This window comes from Podarcis bocagei, assembly GCF_964188305.1.
Source record: "Podarcis bocagei genome assembly, chromosome: 5".
Taxonomy (NCBI): domain Eukaryota; kingdom Metazoa; phylum Chordata; class Lepidosauria; order Squamata; family Lacertidae; genus Podarcis; species Podarcis bocagei.
Window position 1 is genome coordinate 8,952,304 of NC_138129.1, and position 23,937 is coordinate 8,976,240.

Here is a 23,937-nt window from a genome sequence, read left to right on the forward strand (position 1 = left end):
CCTCCATTAGTGGCTGTATCAAATATTCCTTCAGTGTCTTATAATATTTGGAGGTAAGTCCGTCTGGGCCTGGGGATTTGCCTGTTTGCAAGTTCTGAATGGCACTTTCAATTTCCTGTTGTGTTATTTTATAGTTCAGGGTTGTTTGTTTATCTTGTGTTAGCTTTTGAAGGCCATGACTTTTTAAGAAATTATTTATTTCAATCTCTGCTTGGGGTCCTTGGGTATAGAGTTTTTTAAAGTATCTCTGGAAACACTTTCTAATCTCTTCTGGTTTCTGAATACATTCACCTTCGACCTCCAGATTGGTAACAAAGTTCAATTTTTGTCTCTTTTTCAGCTGCCATGCCAGCAGCTTCCCACATTTGTTTGCCGATTCAAATGATCTTTGTTTCATCTGTTTAATTTTCCATTCAATTTCTTGGTTTATCAATTTCGTATATTGTGTTTGGTAGAATTTTATTTCTCTTAAAACTTCTTTTGATTTTGGATTTAGTCTCAGCTTTTTCTCTCCATCTCTTATTTTGTCCAAAATCTTGTCCTTTTTACCATTCCAGAATTTTTTCTTAATGGTGTTCTGTTGTATCAGGAACCCTCTCATAACAGCTTTACTCGCGTCCCAGATTATTTTCTTTTCCACCGAAGTATTCAAATTTATTTCAAAATAGTCTTTCAATGTTTTTTGGGCCTTCTTCACGATCTCCTGGTCTCTAAACAGGTGGTCATTCATTCTCCATCTGAAGGATCCAGTTGGTATAAGTCTCAAGTCCATTTTCAAAGCGTTATGGTCGGAGCAAGTTTTGGGGCAGATCTCTATTTTTCTTGTCTTAGGTGCCAGTCCTCTAGATATCCAAATTTGGTTGATTCTTGTCCAAGATAGGTGGGCCTCAGAAAAGAATGTTCCTTCCTTACCTAGAGGATTCTTTGTCCTCCAGATATCAATCAAGTCCATATTGTCTGTCAGTTCAAAAAAAGTCTTTGGCAGTCTGCCGTCTTTGTTCAAATTTTGGTTTTGTGACTTATCCATGTAAGTGGAGACTACCCCATTCATATCTCCCATCAAAATGATGTTGGTATAGTCAATGTGGTCCAGCAATGTCTCATGCAGCCTCTTATAAAATTCCGATTTCCCATCGTTTGGTGCATATATTCCAACTATCAAAAATTTTTCTCCTTGTGATTGAATTTCAATCGCCAAAATTCTTCCTTGTTCATCTTTAAAGACCAATTTTGGTGCTAGGCTCTCCTTTGCATAGATCACAACTCCTCTTTTTTTAACCTTGTCTGATGAAATAAATTCTTGGCCTAGTCTCTTATTAATTAGCACTCTCCTGTGGAGCCTAGTCACATGTGTTTCTTGAAGGCAGATGACGTCCAATATGAAAGATTTTTTTCCTTTTCTCGGGAGAGTTAGCGCCATTAATATTCCAACTAAGAAGCTGCAGAGACATCCTGGATCAATTTATTTACCAATAGGGGTGTCTCCTTTATCTTCTTTATCTGGGGGTGGAACCGGGTTGAGGCCAAACGAAGGAGGTGGCCAGACTCCTGCTACTCCTTTCCAAAGGTCCTCCCCGTGGTCGTTAAGGAACTTTTCTTGCTCCTCTGCTGTTCTAATTCTTACCTTCCTCCCTTTCAAGGTGAAAGATAATCCTTGAGGGAATTCCCACCTATAGGGGATTGTGTTGTTTCTCAATAGGCTTGCTAGGTCTTTATATGTAGCTCTTAAATCCAACAGCTGTTTTGGTATATCTCTGAAGATTTCTGCCGTCTTTCCCTGAATCACCAATGAATTTTTAAAGTGCAGGCCGAGTATGTTATCTTTTTCTTGCTTGGATCTCAAAATGATCAGGCAATCCCTTGGTTTATCCTTCTTGACCACTCTTCCTAATCTGAAGGCGGTGACAATTTTAAAGTCTTTCTCTTCTGCCAATCCCCAGAATTTAGATATTTCAGTTGTCAAGAAACCAATCAAGTCCTCTTTTTCTGATTCTGGGATATTTCTAAGCCTCAGATTGCTTTCCCTGTTTTTCAATTCTGCCAGGGACAGGTACACTTGTTGTTCAGTAACCTGTCTACTCAGTGGTCTTACCTCACCTCTTAATTCCTCTATCCTCTTTTTGTTTTCGTCTGCTTTTGTGTTTACTTCTTCAACTAATTTTCGGTTCTCTGATGTAGTCTTTTCAATATTACCTATTGCCTGTGTATTCTTAGTGACCTGGTCTGTCAATTTATCAATAGAAGCTGTCACCTGGTCAAATTTAGCAGATTGTTCATCAAATCTAGCTGCTTGTTCATCAGCTTTCTTATTCAATGCTGCCAGTTGGTCCAATATTTCTTTAGAGACAGGATCTAACCCTCCTGCAGCCATCTCCCCAAGAGGTGGCTGTGTATGTTGTCCTTCTTGCAGGCCTGTCACAATTGGAACAGACGATCTACGTAGCTGCACAGGCAAAGTTGTTTGCAACAGTTCAGTTTGTTTTGCTTTCTTTCCAGCCCTTGTTTTTGGTGCGCCACTCATTCCACAGCTGTCCCTGAGTCAAGGTCAAATTGTAAATCCCATGGGAAACAATCCAAAAGAAAGTAAACATCCAAGTATAAAAGCCAGCAGTTCTCAGAGATTAATAATTCTACAATCCAGTAGGGGGAGCTCCCAAAAAATAAGACAGTTAGGAAGGAAGGATGAAAAGTTTCCACCATTAAGTTCCCACACACAAAAAAATTAAATAAAGTCCAGGACAGGGGGGTAACCCTCCATTCAATTTTAACTGCAGAGAGTAAAAGTTCTTAACCAAGGTGCATGCAACAGTTCCTTTTTTTTTTTTAAGATACAAGGTAGCCCAATATAGCTTTATAAACAGTTACCGCAGTCCGATGTTACTTGTATCCAGGCAGACCGATAGCCAGGTTTCGTAACTTTATAATCCACTGGTAAGCAGGAAGAGGAACCACAGTCTTTATCCTCTTACAAAGCTATTATAACTTTTTTTAAGTTTTAGACAGTCTAGATCGAATTTGCAAAGTAGATTCCAACTTCTTTTAACCTCCTTTCAATGCTTCCGCTTTAGAAAAGTCTTTGCTCGCCACTTTAAACAGAGCCGGAAGACTGACTTCCTTTTTAGCGTCTCCCGCTTTCAGCCAAATTTCGCCAGATTAAATTCAAATAGAGCCTCAGGTTTCTTACTCACGAGTAAGTTGTTTCAGTTCAGTTGTTCAAGGAAGAAAGGTCAGCGCTGATCAGCAGCAGCCGCGCGGCTTCGCTTCCGTGGAAAGAGCGATGGATTCACAGCACCGCTACCCCCTCCACGTTCCGATACCCCTTACGGGGTCTCTTCTGCGTTTCCGAGGTCGCTTCTGGTGCCCGCCGAACCCCACGGCCACGGGCTCACTCTACCCGTGGTTTCTCTAAGTGGGTCGTCGCTGTGCCGCAGCGCACGACCCTTTTCCGCGGAGCCCCTCTTCAGCAGCTGAAGAGGACCGCCATTGCTGAGCGCGCCGCCTCCGGAAGTCCTGTCTCCTGAGAAATCTCTATGTGGGACCAGATGCTACAGTTAGAACTGGATATGGAACAACTGATTGGTTCAAAATTGGGAAAGGAGTACAACAAGACTGTATATTGTCTCCCTGCTTATTTAACTTATATGCAGAATTCATCATGCGAAAGGCTGGGCTGGATGAATCCCATGCCAGAATTAAGATTGCTGGAAGAAATATCAACAACCTCAGATATGCAGATGACACAACATTGCTGGCAGAAAGTGAGGAGGAACCTCTTAATGAGGGTGAAAGAGAAGAGTGCAAAATATGGTTTGAAGCTCAACATAAAAAAAACGAAGATCATGGCCACTGGTCCCATCACCTCCTGGCAAATAGAAGGGGAAGAAATGGAAGCAGTGAGAGATTTTACTTTCTTGGGCATCATGATCACTGCAGATGGTGACAGCAGCCACGAAATTAAAAGACGCCTGCTTCTTGGGAGAAAAACAATGACAAACCCAGACAGCATCTTAAAAAGCAGAGACATCACCTTGCCAACAAAGGTCCGTATCGTTAAAGCTATGGTTTTCCCAGTAGTGATGTATGGAAGTGAGACCTGGACCATAAAGAAGGCTGATCACTGTAGAATTGATGCTTTTGAATTATGGTGCTGGAGGAGACTCTTGAGAGTCCCATGGACTGCAAGAAGATCAAACCTCTCCATTCTGAAGGAAATCAGCCCTGAGTGCTCACTGGAAGGACAGATCCTGAAGCTGAGGCTCCAATACTTTGGCCACCTCATGAGAAGAGAAGACTCCCTGGAGGGCACAAGAAGAAGGGGACGACAGAGGACGAGATGGTTGGACAGTGTTCTCGAAGCTACCAGCATGAGTCTGACCAAACTGCGGGAGGCAGTGGAAGACAGGAGGGCCTGGCGTGCTCTGGTCCAGGGGGTCACGAAGAGTCGGACACAACTAAATGACTAAACAATAACAAGAGGGGGAAATGGGTAGGTTGGGAAGGGTCATGCAACCCCTCCCACCCACTCCTTCTCCATTACAAAGCCCCCATGCCTGCTATCTTGCAGCTGTTGGGCAGCTGCCCGGTTTCCAAATCTGCAGCCTAACTGGCTTCAGTTTACTTGAACTCTATTAAAGATTCAGATCTTTCTTCCCTGGCACAATACACACACACACACACACACATATACATCCACCAAATGCCATGCATCTTTTTAAAGGCTTAAAAAGAAGATAGAGATGGAGAAAGAAAGAATACCAGGTACCATCCTAGTTGTCTGCTAAGTGCCTTATCATTTTACCTGCTGAGAAAAGCGGCACAGAGGAAGCTTTTGGACTGCAATGCCTTTGTTGTGAGCAGTTTCCAAACAGACAATGAAGGATCATTGATTCACCTCTCTCGCTTCTTAAACAGCACATCTTGTAATTCAGCCAGCTCCCTTATGATTGCGCCAAGCTGCTTCCACTGGGCTTACACGAGAAATAATTAAAGTTAACATAAGCCTTGCTACTAACAATGGTCTTTTCCCCTTTTCTTTTTTTTTGGTACTGTCCTCTTATCTGCATGTAATTCTCTGTAAGACAACCCTAGAGTCACATTTACCTTCCTTTCTGACACAGAAAACCTTGTTTGTACAAGCTTCTGTATAGCTCTCTATACCAGGGTTAGGGAAACCTTGTTTTCTTAGCCCAGGGGCCATGATCACTTCTGTGCAACCTTCTGAGGGCCACAAACCAGCGATAGGGAGGCCCAGAGGCCAAAGTGGGTGGAGCAAGGAATGTAAAAATGACCTTTGAACTGTAGGCATCCACACCTGTCTGTCTAGGCAAGCAAGAGGCACTATCAGAGTTCAAGGACACATCTCAGCCGACAAATGCCCTCAAGGAGGGCATAAAGCAGGGGTAGAAAGGGTTGTGACCTGGGGAGAGAGAGGGTGGTTGGAGAGGGGCGGAAGGGCCTGAGGGGAGTCCCAGGAGGCAGATAGGGATGCGGGTGGTGCTGTGGGTTAAACCACTGAGCCTAAGACTTGTCGATCAGAAGGTCGGCGGTTTGAATCCCCACAACGGGGTGAGCTCCCGTTGCTCAGTCCCTGCTCCTGCCAACCTAGCAGTTCAAAAGCACGCCAGTGCAAGTAGATAAATAGGTACCGCTCTGGCGGGAAGGTAAATGGCATTTCTGTACACTGCTCTGGTTTGCCAGAAGCGGCTTAGTCATGCTGGCCACATGACTCCCTTGGCCAATAAAGCGAGATGAGCGCCGCAACCCCAGAGTCGGCCACGACTGGACTTAATGGTCAGCGCTCCCTTTACCTTTACCTTTATGTAGACTATGTGGAGGGTCCTACAGGGCCGCATTTGGACCTCAGATCTGAGGTTCCCCACCTGTACAACTAACAGAGGCCATTGCCTAAAAAGAAATAGGAAAATTCATACATTGCCAATGCTATTGGTTTTAGAATCATAGACTTGTAGAGTTGGAAGTGTTCCAAAAGGGCCTTCCGGTTCCAACCCCTTGCAATGCAGGAATCTCAGCTAAAGCATCCGTGACAGGTGGTCATCCAACCTCTAATTAAAAACCTCCAAGGAAGGAGAGTCCACCACCTCCCAAGGGAGACCGTTCCACTGTCAAACAGCTCACCAGTGCTTTAACAGAAGTTGAAGATAATAGAACCATAATAGGGAATGAGTTGGGTGCAGGACTCAAGCATGGGGTGGCAGAGGGTAAACTTTACAGGAGTCTGGATGTCCAGGGGGACTTGACTCAGGCCACATGCCCGTTACAAAGAGATCAGCTCTTAGATAATATCTAAAGATAGTCAGGCTATATCCCTGTTTCTTTTTACTTATATGGGGTGTCAAGCTATTATAAGCCAATGAGATCTTGTGAGCCGATCAGAAATAGCATCAAAGCAACATGTGTGAACTGTGAAACCAAGACTCTTCTGATCTGTTCTTTTCTGGTCTGAATGTAGATGATAACCATAGATGCGGCATTTTCAAAATCTTCCTTCTGAAATTTGACCTGCAAGAGTGCTGCTAGAGAAAGAAACACATCTTATGAAGCATTGTTGACAAATTTTCAAGTGGCTGCATAAAGTTACCAACTTCCTCAATTCAGTGGTTTTATGCCAGTGGTGGGGGAACCTCAGACCTGGGACTGATTTAATCTGTCAGGTGGAAGAGGATACAACCCCCAAGGCAGGTTGCCAGGAATGGACAAGACAAGGAAAAGTTCTTACCAACTGCTTTTTATTCAATATTCACAGAAAGAGGCTTGGAAATGCAGCCTATTGGAATAATGGTGTTGACCCAGGTGAGTCTCCAACCTCTCCCTCTCTCCTGTGCCACAGCTACGGGTGCAGAAAAGTACCCTCTGCGTTTGAGCTCTTTGCTCTCCTACTTTCAATGCTCTCCAGGTTCTGGGAGGGGGGCTCCTGGAATACTTTCTAAAGACACTGTGTCCGTCAGCTGTCGCCCCCCGGTGCTTCCTCCTCCTCCTCTCCCATTATTTCCCAGCTTTCCCCCTCATCTGCCTTTGAGCTGTGATCTCCCTCAAACCCCTGTTGTAATTCTGAACTGTCTTCTTCTCTGGAAGGAAGGGTCAGGCTGGGAAGGGCATCTCCACCGTTCCTCCTCTGCCCAGTCCCTGATATCAGCTTTCCTGGCCTCTTGGCCAAGCCTTTGGGACTCTACCCAACACTGGCAGACTTTGGGTTTTTACATTTCAGCAGTGCCCTATGTGATGTCAAAATCTGACACCTCTCCAACTCTTGCCTACCACCGCTCATCATTGTTGCAGCATCCCCTTGTGTTACCCTCTTGGCTCAGCGCCCGGTGCGGGTGAACTGGTCACACTCCCGCAAATATGCTTCTGTGCCCAGGCCACACCCTTCATGAACCCTTTCCAAACCTTTGCCTAAGTTTGTGCCTGAAATGTGCCCCTTGGACTATGATAGTCGAGGTTTGCCTCGATGGAGAAATGTATGCACTGAGATATCTGAGTTCTGCCTGGCTTAAATTGGCCTACTGTTATCAAAGTCACATCTGTAGCTCCACAAACTCTTGACCTCTGCCCCCACCCACCATTGGTATGTGGCCCCCAGAAAGTTGTCCAAGACGAAGAATGGCCCTTGCGTGGAAAAAAAATTTCCCACTGCTGCTCTATGCTTTGCTTTTAAATCCTTCTTCTCTGAAAACAAAAAGGCCAATACAGTGGTACCTCGGGTTAAGAACTTAATTTGTTCTGGAGGTCCGTTCTTAACCTGAAACTGTTCTTAACCTGAAGCACCACTTTAGCTAATGGGGCCTCCTGCTGCTGCCACGCTGCAGGAGCACAATTTCTATTCTCACCCTAAAGCAAAATTCTTAACCAGAGGTAATATTTCTGGGTTAGCGGAGTCTGTAACCTGAAGCATATGTAACCTGAAGCGTATGTAACCCGAGGTACCGCTCAATCCAAATCCAACATCATCCATAACTGGAAATATTGCAAAACCAGGACATTTGGGGACAAATCTATTTAGGGGGTTATAAGCAAATTTGACTGGCAAAACATTTCTTGAGAATTCTACTCACCCACCCAAATTTAATTCCAGCTGCACCGGTAGTTCTCCATGAAGGCTATCAATTCTCTTCTAGAAGTGGCAAAATGGCTGTCTGAGAAATGAAGGGAAAACATTGGGTGTCTGGCTGCATGCCAGCCCTCCCAAATAGCAAACAGCAAATAAGGAACCAACTTCCACCCCGTTAAATGGGCAACTCTACATACCTCTTGCCCAATGGGTGGGCAGGCTCAGCAAGACGATTACATCATCCGAGATGTGTGGGTGGGACATATGGCAAATAGTCCCCTAGTGCTAATTATTTAATAGCAGCCAGTACACGAACCAGTGGGAAGATGATTTAAGATTTTAGGATTTCAATAACACAGACACGCAAAAACATCCTGAATGGGAAACACCAGATGCTACCTTTCCTTTCTCTCTCAATAATATTTCTTATCCTAAACTTGGGGAGGTAACATGCTTGTTAGAAGAAATTAAGGAAGAGTTTGTTTTTTGAGGCACTGTGTAATCACAGGAAGGACATGGGAGTGCACATCCCTCAACCACACTCACCACAGTGATTCATATATACTGGAGATGTCACTGGTGTTCATAATTATCAGTCTGTGCAAAGTTGCCCAGCTTGTGATGCTCAGATGTACTATGAATTGAGTATCATCTTCTCCCAGAATTTCCCCTCAAAACAAAAAATCTTGCAGGGAACCAGGCAGAGGGCCTTCTCCGTAGTGGCGCCTGCCCTGTGGAATGCCCTCCCATCAGATGTCAAAGAAATAAACAACTATCTGATGTTTAGAAAACATCTGGAGGCAGCCCTGTTTAGGAAAGTTTTAAATGAATGATGTTTTAATGTATTTTTAATCTTTTGTTGGAAGCCGCCCCGAGTGGCTGCGGAAACCAGTCAGATGGGTGGGGTATAAATTACTACTACTACTACTACTACTACTACTACTACTACTACTATTTTGCACATGCTGGATGCATCATCCATGCTGATCAGTTTTTGTAGGTGCATGGGCATGTCTTGAATACAGTGGTACCTCGGGTTAAGGACTTCATTCTTTCTGGAGGTCCGTTCTTAACCTGAAACTGTTCTTAACCTGAAGCACCACTTTAGCTAATTGGGCCTCCCGCTGCCGCTGCAGCACTGCCATGCAATTTCTGTTCTCATCCTGAAGCAAAGTTCTTAACTCGAGGTAGTATTTCTGGGTTAGCAGAGTCTGTAACCTGAAGCGTCTGTAACCTGAAGCGTCTGTAACCCGAGGTACCACTGTATTAGCTCCTTGTTTCAATGAAACTCTTATTGATCAGTGTAAAACTAAGTGAACTACAAAGTCAGCAGCTTTAGGCAGATGCCCAGAAGTTACCTAATATTATGCCTATGCTCCCAACAATATTAGCATTGATCGCTATGAAGCACTTGAACAGAACTCTCATACAAGCATCCTTTAGTTTGAGGAGCATATCTACTCTATTTGGGTTATTCGATTCTCTGGATTGCAACATTTAATGCGGTTGCTGCCCGCAGTGTAGAACCCATTATTATTCACAGGTGAGTCCAACAGGACTGGTGCTATGGAATGGGTACAAGTAAGCAAAGACAAATTGGCCAATTTCAGTTCCTCACTTTTCCAATCTTAAGTCTGCCCATTTCCACATCAATCTGCAAGCTTTATTTTCAAAAACCCTCTGAAAAATTGTACATATTTCTCTGTGTGCATTTCTCCCAATCTGCACATTTGTGCAAGCAATTTCCCCTAATATAATACATTTTTGTGCCTCATTTTCACTAATAGTCCCACCTTCGTGCACACTGCTGCCTGTTGTGTGCTGTTTTGGGTTTGAGAACTACACTGCAAATTTCAGGGAAGGGTTTTGAAGGATATCTGTGTTGTGGTTTGTGCATTGTTTCAGGAAGTGAAAAATAATCAGGTTTGCAATGCAAATTGAACAAATTTCTCCCCCTTCCCTCGGTGCTGGGCACTGACAACCAAACTATACTCTTAGAGGGACAGTGATACAATAATGCACATGGGTGCAACATCACCAGTATGTAATGGACCTATGGAAAAGCAACAGACTTTCCCCTAGATTCCTCTGAGAAAGCATTCCTGCTCTAATAGGCAGTGATGGGCAAATCGGTCCATTTTGGTTTCTCTCAGTTTATTGTGCTTCCAAGGAGCGTCTCCATCCCCATTGCTCAGCCCAGACACTGAGGTCCAGCTCCGAGGGCCTTCTGGTGGTTCCTTCACTGCAAGAAGCGAAGTTACAGGGAACCAAGCAGAGGGCCTTCTCGGTAGTGGCACCCGCCCTATGAAACATCCCATCAGATGTCAAAGGAAAAAACAACTACCTGATGTTTAGAAGACATCTGAAGGCAGCCCTGTTTAGGGAAGCTTTTAATGGCTGGTGCTTTAATGTATATTTAGTCTTTTGTTGGAAGCCGCCCAGAGTGGCTGGAGAAAACCCAGCCAGATGGGCGGGGTATAAATATTATTATTTTCAGTTCCCCACATTTTCCCACCAGTTTGTGGGTTTTTTGTATGCTCCCCCCAAGCTTATTTCACCTAATATTTTCCTCAATGTAATGAATTTTTGTATGTTAATATATGCATTTTTATGGACACTTTGCCCTAATATATGCATTTTTGTACACATTGCTTGGATGGAGAACCGCCCTGCAAAATTCTGAGAATTTCGAAGGTTGACTGAACTGGGTAAACTGCACTGGATTTCTGTCCTGTTCCTCCTCACAGGGTGGGCGCAATTTGCATTCTGGCTCTGCATTTTAGTTCCCGGCTACGGCTGATGCCTGTACCAAAAGCATCCCAAACTCTTGCCTCTGAGCATGGAGACAATCTTTTGTCAGTCAATCCTTCCCAGATTCCTATCATGCGCAACCTGGGATACATTTGTCCTTTTGGTGAAGAAAGGGCAGAAGCCAAATTTAGCTCTCCAAAGCTGTGCAATGAAACCAAAGATCTCCTTGGAGAACAAACTTGTCTAAAGAGACATGTTTCTGTTCTCTAATTTAAAATCCATCTGCCTGGATCTCTGGGGAAGGGAGCCTGCCTGCGTCTCTCTTGTTTCCTCCCCATCTTTTTGTAATAGCCGGCATTTACAAAACAGAAGTTTGGATCATTTGTAATATTAAGTCCCTAATTGCCTGGGGAAATGGGGTCCTTTAATTAAGCTGTCATTTTGCCTTCTTGACATCTTTCTCTCCGCAACGGCCCCCGCCCCATTAGTGCCTTGTTTCCAAATGTGGTCATTGTAGCCACAAACTTGCATATGACCTTATCTGTCACTTGGTTTCAGATGCTTTAGCACAGCAAACGCAAAATGAACAAACGTGACAAGGGAAGGAATGAAGGAGAGGAGAAACGCAGACGTTCTGAAATACAGCGTGGCCAGATCCTGTGAGATGCTGTGTCCGTGCTGCAGCTTTTGAGGTGAGGGGGGCAGCCGGAGTCCAGGGTTGCGTTGCTGTGTGTTGGTTGGATCTCGTGATGGACAAGAGCAGTGATGGGGAATCTCTGGCCTGTGGGCCTCATTAGAGCCACTTGATCAGCCCATTTGGGCCAAGCTACGTCTACCTTATAAGGGACGCGGGTGGCGCTGTGGGTTAAACCACAGAGCCTAAGACTTGCCGATCAGAAGGTCGGTGGTTTGAATCCCTGCGACGGGGTGAGCTCCCGTTGCTCGGTCACTGCTCCTGCCAACCTAGCAGTTCGAAAGCATGTCAAAGTGCAAGTAGATAGATAGGTACCGCTCTGACGGGAAGGTAAACGGCGTTTCCGTGCGCTGCTCTGGTTCGCCAGAAGCGGCTTAGTCCTGCTGGCCACATGACCGGAAGCTGTACGCCGGCTCCCTCGGCCAATAAAGCAAGATGAGCGCTGCAACCCCAGAGTCGGCCACAACTAGACCTAATGGTCAGGGGTCCCTTTACCTTTACCTTACGTCTACCTTAGGGTTACCAGACATCCCCGGTTCCTGGGGACAGTCCCCAGATTTGCAAATCTGTCCCTGGACAAAATCCATCCCCAGAATGCCCCCAGATTTGCAAATCTGTCCCCAGGAAACATAGCAGCCTCAGATGACCCTCCAGGTCCCTCCCAACTCTGGTCTAGATGGGCCACTGGCCTCATCCAGTAGGCTCCTCTCATGTTCTTATCCCAAGACTGGCAAAGTCTTGAAACACACACCCAGGAACAGGTTGCTTTGATGTGGTTTTCTTGGTAATAAAGGTTGAGCTGGTTGCAAGGCGTGACTTTGATTTTCCTCTAGGATCTTCTAAATTGTTGTTTTGTTGATGTTTTATTTGCTGCGATAGCTTCCGAGGCGCACAACTAGGCAACAGGGTTCACTGCACCATGGCGGTTAATGCACAGAAATTCATTAACAGCGATTTTGCTTGGAAGTGACCCCCAAGTAGATAGGCTAGTGAGCAATTGCGCCTTGCACTGGAACACATTTTTATTCAGCCAGCAGATCTGTCTAATCTTTCATTATTAGCACTCTTCCCTCCAGTGGGTTTGCTGCACCAAGCAGGTCCTGTTTGGTGCATTGGCAGAGCTACCCGGGAGAGGAAGCTCATTTGATGCCAGTATTGCAGTGAGCCATCATGCCTGGCTCGGCTGCTGTGACATTCACAGTTTTACCGGCACCCAGATCAATTAAGTTAACACCTGCATTGCAATGGGAACTGTGGCATGAAGAAGGGTGTTCAGCGCAAGAGCCACTGAGATGTAAAACTGCTCCAGAAGGGACACCCTTCTCTCTCATCCCCACATCTGTGGGACGTGGCTGCAATTGCTCAAAAGGAAAGCATGCCTTAGTAGAGGATGCACTCTGCAAAGCCCCATCTTAGTTAGGCACCGTTTCACATGTTTTGTAAAAGTGAGAGGTGTGGGATATGTAAAGTGCAGTCGAACCAACAATTCATGCTTTGCTAGATAGGCACATGACAGAAGCTGAAGCTCACTAAGCTTGTTAGAAAGAGGTCCATGAGAGACACTCCCTGCCTGAGCAAACCCTCTTTCTCCTCTCTTTCTTCTTTTCTTCTTCATCTTAACACCAAGCCAGAAATCTGAAGGACATCTACATGTCTGAACTCCAATGCTCAGATTCCATTTTAAGCTAGACTTAAGCATGTCTTTGTAACTGAAATACCATTTTAAACCTACTCTTCAACAGTTATTCCAAGTGAGTAAATGTTATTTTTTTACCTTTTACAAGACTGTTTGTTTGATTATTGTTTTAAGGGGGAGATACCAGGAAAATTCAATCTGCCTTAAAGCATCCTGGATTACTCAAACTAAAAAGCTAAAACAAGCTGATCTAAGCTTCCCTTTTAAGCTGCAAAGGGATGGCACTCTGCTGAACTCACAGACGTGAGAAAGGAAGGATGATATCTAATAAAAATATCACCTCCTACCTCTGTTCATGGGATGCGGGTGGTGCTATGGGTTAAACCACAGAACCTAGGACTTGCTGATCAGAAGGTCGGCGGTTCGAATCCCCACAACGGCGTAAGCTCCCGTTGCTCGGTCCCTGCTCCTGCCAACCTAGCAGTTCGAAAGCACGTCAAAGTGCAAGTAGATAAATAGGTACCGCTTTGGCAGAAAGGTAAATGGCATTTCCGTGCGCTGCTCTGGTTTGCCAGAAGCGGCTGAGTCATGCTGGCCACATGACCCAGAAGCTGTACGCTGGCTCCCTCGGCCAGTGAAGCAAGATGAGCACCGCAACCCCAGAGTCGGCCACGACTGGACCTAATGTTCAGGGGTCCCTTTACCTTTACCATCTATTCACATCCCAACAAGAGGTGCATCACCAGCAGTCTTCAGAGGGAAACATGAGATTATCAGGGTCCTCTCTGCTGGTGTGGAGACCAGTGGCGTAGCGTGGGGGGTGCCAGGGGTGCCAGCCGCACCGGGCGCAACATATGCGGGGGGCGCGAGTCCAGAGGGAAGAGACAAGTTCCTTCCTCGGCCGGGTGCCCCGCCGCCGCTGCCGCCAGCCTTGCGCCCTAGCGCGCGTGCGCCCCCCGCCGCCGCTGCGGCTGCGCTCCACTCACTACTCGCAGGAGGAGCAGCCGTACGACGCGCCTCGTTTTTGCAATCTCCAGATCGTTGCGCGCAGCTGCAACAAAACCTGCCGCGAGTCGTTGTCTTGCGAGGGAAGCGCTGAGGACTTCCGACGTGCTCCTCCAGAAAAGGATGGCCAGAAAAAGCGATGCGGGGGCCGGCCCCGTGGGGCTGCTGGGGCTGAGCGTGGGTCTCGCCCTCCTGCAGCTCCTCGGAGGGGGGGGTCACCGCCGCGACGCTGAAGGGCAGCGCTTACCAGGGGCTGCTGGTCGCCATTCACCCCTCCGTCCCCAAGAGGCAAAAATCGTCTCCAGCCTTAAGGTAAAAGATGAAGGGAGGAGGCAACCAGTGCTGTTGCCAATGGACCCTTCGCGCATCTGGTGATGGGAAGCGGACCCCAGGGCGAAGGGACCCCGCAAGGTCATCCAGCCCAACCCCGCAATGCAGGCATCGCAGATAAGACCTGATGGCTCTGCCCGCCTACCAGTGGCGTAGCGTGGGGGGTGCAGGGGGGGCCGGCCACACCGGGCGCAACATCTGGGGGTTAGGGTTAGGGGGCGCAAATCCACGGGTTAGGGGGCGCAAATTACTTGCCTTGCCCCGGGTGCTGACAACCCACGCTACGCCACTGGTGGAGACCAACTGCCATTCGACTCCTTCCTGCCACAACTGTCTCCTTCTGAAGGACTAGCCTCTTGGGAACAAGAGGGTGCAATTTGCTATGGAAACGTTATGGGCAGAGGAAGTGGGCTTAGCGCCTCCCCTTCCTTCTAGTTTACCCTTGCAACTCTTCCTAGGGAAGCTGCTTTCCCACCCTATTCAGCTTCCAGGCCCATGTTTGTGATGAAAACACAATCCTGGAAGTTCAATAGGGAGTAAAAAGCAAGTAGCAGTTGGGGGAAACCCACTGGGCAAGGAAGGGTTAAGCACTCTCCTCCCACCCAAAGCTTCTGTGCTGCAAATTCCACCTTTCCAGACTTCAATTTGTCAAGGAAATGGAGCACCTGGACGTCACACATAATTCCATCCCTGCAGAGAAATTCATTTTCTGGCCACAGCTGTGCCATGTCTGCATTGGACTTCCCTGACTGCAGGATGAGTGGAATTAACAGTGGTCAATTCTCATCCCTGTTCTGAAATACTCTCAGGCTGCACGTCATTCATTTGCTGTGGTCATCTGCATCTGTGATCATGGTGATTGGCTCTGTAGTGGTACAGCTTATTCCAGGGAACATTTGGCATTTTGAGAAAGCCCTGATAGGTAGCAGTTGCAAAATGGCTGCTGTGAGGGTGTGGCAAAACATTAAATGGCTGACACATCTGAAAGAGTAGGAAAAGAGACTGGACCACAAAAATGGCATAAGCACGGCCCCTCCACCAATGCGGAAGAACAACCCACCTTCATCAACTACTGCTGGACCTGCTCAGAGAAAACTTTGCTCCTCTCCTCTGGATAGGAGGAAAGGCAACTGTTTAGTCCTGGAATCCAAAGAAATGTGGGCATTTTTAATGTGGCATGCTCAAAGCAGGAGAGGCTGAGCCAGGGCAAATGGGATCAGGATTTTTAAGGAGGTACTCACTGGATTTTTTTTCCAGGGATGTCATAAGAAGGTATTGGTGGTGCCCACAGCTGCAACCCCTCCTCTAAGCTGCTCCTCATATTTTGCTAGACTGCTTCCCTCCTGACTTTCTGCACCTTTGCTGTGCCTTGACCTGCTGCATCCTGCCTTGGCCTCTTACTTATGATCTCCACTTTGGACCTCCAGTCTTTCCTTTGGCACAGGCTCGCCAGCATCACACCAGAACCTGCAAAATGTCCTTCAGCACTGAGAGCCAAGAACGTTCACCCGAGGCATGAAGACTCTCAGCATGCATATGACAATCCCCATGGGAAGCAGGCTCAGTTATAGCCAGGAGGCTCGTGGGAGGTTGTTTTAAAATATTTTCTGAAAAGAACAGAAGAAGAGACTGGCTGGATCAGACCAAAGGCCCACGTAGTCCTGGCATCATGCTCTCCACATCTGCTGGCCTCCTCCAGTTAAAGAGTTCCTTTAACCATTGAACTTTCATTCACCTTAGGAGCTTCCTCCCCTCCTGCATGGTGGCCATGTGTCCTACTTTACAGAGGACAGTCCTCTATTTGAAGACACTCTCTTTTTCAAAGGGCTGCCCAGCCCAAGTCTGGTTTAAGGATAAAGAGTCATCAGAAGGAAGAGCAGGAAGGACCTTGAAGATGCCCATCAACAGTGAGCAGATGGACAGCACTGAGCAGCCACACAGCTCACCTGGCCGCAGCCTTCTCTACAGTAATAGACTCACAGAACTGTAGAGACAGAAGGGACCCAAAGAGTCATATTGTCCAGCCCCTTGCAGAACATTCTTTCTAAAAGTAAATCTGTGCACACAGGAAGCTGTTGTTGTACCATGTTGCACCCCTGGTCCATCGAATTCAGCATTGTCTAAAACGGGGTGGAGAACCTCAGGCTGGGGGTGCGGGTACAGCAAATGTGATCATCCAGTCCTCTCTGTGGGACTCTCCCTATGCCACACTACCTCCCCAGTGACACCCCCTCTCCCCAGACCACAGCCCTGCTTTGCACCCTCCACAACTGCTTTTGCCTGCCTGGAATGTGTCCTTGAACTATGATAATGCCTCTTGCTTGCCTGGATAGAAGATGGATATATATTTGTTTCTGCGTGTAACCTCTGATTTTTTCCATGGCTGGCATATTCCCACTGTATTATTGACTCCGACCTTTCATACACCCATTAATTGCAATGGGCCCTAAGTGGCAAAGATAAAAATCAATTAAAACTATAAAATGAGAATACAGTTCAAATGCCTGCTGGAATACTAATACTAATACAGTCATACCTCGGGTTACAGATGGTTCAGGTTGCGCGTTTTCGGGTTGCACACTGCGCCGAACCCGGAAGTACCGGAATGGGTTACCTCCGGGTATTGGTGCTCGCACATGCACAGAAACACTAAATTGTACTTTGTGCATGCACAGAAATGCCAAATCACGACCCGCACGTGCGCAAGACGTGGCGCTGCTGGTTGCGAACGTGCCTCCTGCACAGATCACATTCACAACCCGAGCATCCACTGTGCTAATACTAATACTAATAGTCTTCAATGGGAACTGGAAGTTCAACAGGTAGAAGGCCTTTTTGTCCTTACCTGGAATAGAGTTTCATAATAGTGGGCTCACAATACTGAACACATGGTTTCTGGTGGCAGGAATACGCAGCTATCCCATATGGGGATACAACCTGTGACACTGGCATTATCAGCACCAGGCTCTAACCAATTGAGCTATCCAGTCTGAAGTACCTTAGAAAGGGCCTTGGAAATTAATACAAGAACCTTGAACCTGACCTGCTAGTCTACGGGCAACCAGTTCAAGCTTTTGAGTACTGGAGTTTTGTGCTGGCACTTGTTTGTCCCCATCAACAACTTAGCCATGGTGTTTTGTAGTAGCTGGAGCCTCTGAATAAGGCCCAAAGGTGGCCCCACATCCAGCACATTGCGAGAATCAAGTCCGAAGCTTACCAGTTGCATGAATCAGCATGGCCAGACCATCCCTGTCCAAGAATGCCTCTAGCTGGTGGACCAGCTGTTAAGACACAGGTAGCTCCTGAAGCTCCAGCAACGAAGATGGATCCAGGAGACCCAAACCTGTTATTTTAGAGGGAATGCAACGCATCCAAAGCAGGCAACAGGCCAGTCTCCCAGACACAGGAGCCACCAACCAACAATGCCTCCATTTCCCCATGGTTCAAGCTTGGTCTACAACCCTTATCCATGAAGCAATGTGGTCCTCAGGCTGAGAAAGTTCCCCCATGCCTGGTCTACACTGACAGGCAGAAGCTCTCCAGAATTTCAGACAAGAGATATTCCCATCCCTACCTGGACATGCTAGAGATTGAACTTGAGACCTTCTGAATGCAAAACAGCTGCTCTCCCACTGAACTCTGGCCCTCCCATCTGTTCTCTTTTTGAGGATGCGTAAGTGATCACTCTCTGTTCCTGGCCTACTATCTGCCTGCTACATCTGTGCTGCTGGAGCTTCTGCCCAAGAGAGCTGAGTTCCCTCTATTTCTCTCAAGTTTTAAAGCATATCTCTCAGATTTGGACGGTTAAAAAAGAAGGAACAGGATGTATTGAAGCACTCACTGTACCTCAGCAGTCCTGGGGATAACCCTTAGCCAGCTCAAAGTAAATGACTGCAAGCGTAAAAGCTATCCTTTGCTTTATTGAATGGGATTTTTTCCCTCCAGCATCTGTCTGCTGATCATGATTTTGAAATGCAGCTAGGGAAGAAATTCAAACGGCATAGGCAGAACATGTCTCGCTTAATCATGCCTACGTTTGGGTTTGCATTGCACAATGCGCATTAGAGTTCTGCCTTCTGCTTGTTCCTGACCCCATATGCAAAGCAGATTTGCTCAGCTAGTTCACATGAGGCCAGCAAGACACTTTGGGGAGTTAGAGTGAAGCACAGGCCTTTTCCTGGGGAAGAGCTGCTGCGATGGGAAGCAAGGGAGAAGACTGATACAGAGGAGGAGGAGGCTATTGTACTATTAAGAGTTTGGTAGAATATGGAGTTCTAACAAGGGTTAGAAATTACATCTCTTGGATGGGGAAGACCCCTTTTCTGCATAACTGTTAGACTAAATACTTGTTTTGTACAGCATGTTCAAAGTGATTCATAAACATGGTCTTGCAATTCTTACAAATCCTTTAGCTATTCCAGCCCACCAGCTCCGTATAGGAGCATGGAAAGTCTCTTCTCCTTCCCTGCAGCTGATCTCTATAACGGGAACAGAGGAGAATATTTTATACCAGACCAGGCTACCACTGATCTAAGGACTTCTCTGTGGCCCAGACAAATAGGGATAGGGGATAAAATTTAATTATTTCACATTTATGGGTGAAACTACCTCATTCATACTTTCCAAAACAATATGTGACCCTAATCACATCTCTGAATTTTGCAATGCACTTCTCTGGCCAAATAATATGTACAAAAACGCATCTCTCAAATAAAGTGCAGATAAAAATGTGCAGATTTGTGAATATAGCATGCAAAAATGCATTGTGAAAGGGGAAATTGCTTTTCAAAAATGTGCATGTTAGGTGAAAGTGTGTATAACGACATATTTGTTAGAAGAAATATGCGCTGAAATGCTGATGAATTTTCATGAGGGTTTTTCTTTTTTTTGCAAACTGATTTTGAAATATGGAGAACTGAACTTAAGCATGAAAAGATGAGGAAAAGAGAAAGATTGAAAATGACAGATTTGCCCATCCCTTTTAAAACTCTGTTTCTCTGTTAGATCACCAAGCATGGCAAATTCTGGCTAAAATCAATGTCTAGCATTTCTCAGAGTTAACCACATCAATAATAATTTAAGTTCCAGCATCCTACCGAATATTACAGGTCTCCCTATCTGAAAAAGATTACTATGTACCACTCTGAGTTTGGTGTAAAGCTGGTGCTTTTATGAAAATGCACCATAGTACTATGAGCAGGGCAGGTGTTCTGCTGCTCGTAGTAAAGGATGAGTTGACAACTGCCTCAGTTGCATGGAAGGATTGAGATTTTGTGATTTTGTTTGTGCCTTAATGAGAAACTACCTGATTTGCACTTCCTGACTCAATCAGTACATGAACCAAAGCACAACTCTTCTTTGAATTTTGCAGTTCTCTGAATTTTGCAGTGCAGTTGTACAACCAAACTGTCTGTACAAAAATGCATATATTAGGGGAGAGTATGCATTAAATGCATGTGTTAGTGAAAAGATCGTACATGCATCATAAAATGCATTATAATTGGGGAGAAATTGCTTGCAAAAATGTGTACAGTATATTATTCAAGGCTGCGAATATGTAGCTTCATTGGATACATTCCAGGGGTCAGCAACCTTTTCCAGCTATGGGCCAGTCCACCGTCCCTCAGACCATGTGGTGGGCTGGACTATATATATATTTTTTGGGGGGGGATGAACGAATTCCTATGCCCCACAGATAACCCAGAGATGCATTTTAAATAAAAGCGCACATTCTATTCATGTAAAAATATCAGGCAGGCCCCACAAATAACCCAGAGATGCATTTTAAATAAAAGGACACATTCTACTCATGTAAAAACATGCTGATTCCCGGGCCGTCCGCGGGCCGGACTGAGAAGGTGATTGGGCCGCATCTGGCCCATGGACCTTAGGTTGCCTACCCCTAATTCACCCTAAGATGCTGGTGGATTTTCACGTCAACCTTTTTAAAATCACATACAGTGGTACCTCTGGTTACAAACTTAATTCATTCCGGAGGTCCGTTCTTACCCTGAAACTGTTCTTAACCTGATCTACCACTTTAGCTAATGGGGCCTCCCACTGCCGCCGTGCCGCTGCCGCACGATTTCTGTTCTCATCCTGAAGCAAAGTTCTTAACCCGAGATACTGCTTCCGGGTTAGTGGAGTCTGTAACCCGAAGTGTTTGTAACCCGAGGTGTTTGTATTACACCCAGCAAGCTAGCAGAGTCCAGGTCCTGGTCTTTCATGCTGCAACAGATCTCTACGCTCTCAGGAATTATGGTTCACTCCCTTATCTTTTCCATCTTGGCATCCGTAAAAATAGGCAAAAACTAATAGAGGAATTCGTGTTTTGAGATTAAAGGTCACGGTATCCAATTCAGACAAAGCTTTTCCTCTCTCATTTTGTAAATCTGAAGGGCACTGACTGTTTCTTTTGAAAGCAGAGAGTGAGAGAGAAATACAATCCGGGCAATTATTAAAGGGGGAACAATAAGATGATGATCTATGGATGGGACATGGGCATGATGGAAGATTGGGAGAAGCAGATCTATTGCCCATATTAGTTTGCTATAAATTATGTCTGAAGGGGGATCTGTGCCAAACATCCAACGGGAAGATATCTAGTCATTACTCATAGGGTGAAAAATTAATTTTTCAGTTCAGATGCTGTAATCTAATGTTCTGCACCCCGGCAATTGCTTTCTCCCTTTCTTCTTTAAAGTCTGCCATAATGAAAATGTTTCAATAAATAATGAGGCATAAAAGAAAGTGAAATGGATTTGTGTTCCAGTCTCTCAAAAACTGCTTATTCAGAGGAGGGGAGGGGAAAATAATTTAAAAACATCATGCTTTGAAAAGAATGCATGTGCTGAATCCCCAAGTCCGTTGTGCATCTATTGAATCCAAGTAGCAGATATCCAAGAATTCGGACTGAATGTTGATTTTAGAGATTTGTTTTTAAGAGGGAACATAGGTTTCCTGTTTGGGTCTTACAAGTTTGTCTGTGGGGGCTGCCCTGTAGGACAGGGACTTGATGTTGAAGGTTTTAAAGCAGTTTAGGCATGATATGAGCCTCTACAAAAGGATGGGCGTGAAGTGTGATTATTCTGTTGCCAGCAGGTGATGGTCAAAGTGCCTTTCCTTGGCCCTGCTGAACCAATTAAATCCCGAGAAGAAAAAGAAAACCTCATTGCAAAGCACCAGGGAGTGGGGCTGATTTGGGTCAGGACTGTGGTCTTGGAGGAGAGGGATTAACAGTTTACTCCATGCTGTTTTCCTGGTGGAAATTCCCCCCCCCCAAGTCAATAAGGGACAAACAGCAGTATTAGAGACATCTATATTGGCAAAATGATTTGTGGGGAGGGCTAACTCCCTCTCCCCCAGGGCTGTGGTCCAGAACCCCTCATTCTCTAGCTGTTTAACTATTAAAAAGACAGGATCTACATCGTCTCGTTTAGCCTGGCTTCTATTCACCACATGTATTCAGAAACCTCAGCTACAGGGAATCAAGGACTGTAATGCAGCAGGGGAAAAAAAAAATCTAATATGAGAAAGGATGGGGTGCGGGGTTGATTGGTTCTGACCTTTTGCAAAATACTGATCCAATTCCTCCCAGGAGTTGTTTGCTACTAATATCTCAGAGGAGCGGTAAATAGAATTTGCCGTGAAGGCCAGAGTAAATAATACTGGGATGCAGTTATTATTGATTCAGTATAATTTGCCACATATGCAACTGGCTCCTTGCAAAACAAATTTACAAAAGGAGCTCCCACCCGGCAGAATTTGCCTGCTGGTGCTCGGCTGCTTAAACCCATGGGACGAGCGTCACAAACCTGACGAAGGTCAGGGATGGCTGAGGAATTCCATCTGTCCAAATTCCGATATCAATCAACCTGACCCCACATTCCTCAGAGGTTCGTTATCCACAAGCTTTTGCATTTCCTGAACGTTCTGATGCAATTCTCAAATTTTATTTATCTTTTGCCTGCCTATATTCATTTTTTAAATGCGTACCCCCTTGCGTGTTCAAACCCAGAAACCTCCCCCCTAAATAAATTCACACCTGACAAAAATTTTGGTTTTTGGCAGAATTTAGGCCACAACTTTATTGATTACAGAAAGTGACTGGTTGCATAAGCTCTGGTTCGACTAGCTCCCTGCCATGCAGGTAGCGCTGACCTAGGGCACCAGCACAGGTCAGCCTAGGGTGAACACCTGGATAAGCAGAAAGCTGGGAAGGGGCTAACTCCACCACCCAAATGTCCCCCTCGACTCAGGCACGAGCACAACCCCCCCTCAGGGGTTGACCAAACCATCCAGTCCCTGGATTCCTTTAATGGAATACCCTTCACATAGGGATGGGGAGAGCCTTCTCCCATCCCTATCACCTGAACCAGAGCCTATCTGCAACCTTACAAGTTGTGATGATTTGCTATGAGGCAGGTGAAACCCAAATGGCAACAGCCAATCAGCCAAGTGGGGGAAATTCCTGCCGTGCCCCTGTCCCAATGACAGATGACACACGATGGCATAGCAAGGTAAAGCGGAAAGCCCGAAAAGTAGGGAGAGCTGGGCAGGTGTTCCGAATGCACGCACCGAAAGAAGAAGCTCTGGGTCATGTGCATGGGCATAAATAGGTCCCTCAAACCATTTGGACTGCGTCCCATTGGCCAGATTGCACCCAGCTTCGAGGCACCTACCAATCGGGTGTTGTGGCTGACCAATAGTACCCACCCACAACACAGGGTGTCGGTTTTCCAGGTCTCACCGCAATACATGCCCTCTTTAAGGGAGGACCCAATTTCTCCCTTTATTTATTTTTTAGAAATTTATTTCCTGCTGCGTTGGCTGCATGGGAACTTTTTTTGATCTGGTTGGCAGTCTGATCATGCATGTGCCATCGGGGTGAATCTCGCAGGTGGCTCTCCCAGTGGTGCAGTCGCATGGCTTCTGTATGGGTAAGCAGCGACGATGTAGCAGCTAGACCTCACCTGCTTCCGCTGGCTGGAAGAGTGCTGCTGCTCTCACATCTTGCTTGCTGACTTCCTACAGGCATCTGGTTGGCGGGGCCGGCCCACCCATTAGCCTTGGTGAGGCAGTTGCCTCGGGTGGCAGGCAGGCTGGGACAGCATAGGTGGCATCTGACATCTGAAGGCAGCCCTGTTTAGGGAAGCTTTTAATGTTTGGTGTATTACAGTATTTTAATATTTTGTTGGAAGCCACCCAGAGTGGCTGGGGAAGCCCAGCCAGATGGGCGGGGTATAAATAAATTATTATTATTATTATTATTATCCCGGTTCCCTGTGCAGGGGAAGGCCTCTCCATCACCACTGCTGCCTTGGAACCAGAGCTGTTTCCTGTGTGATCCCACCACTGAAGAACCTCAACAGCCATCTGTCCACCAAGACTCGCCTCCTCCTCATTCTCCATGACACTGAAGGCTCCTGAGTGCATAGCTGTCAACTTACAGAT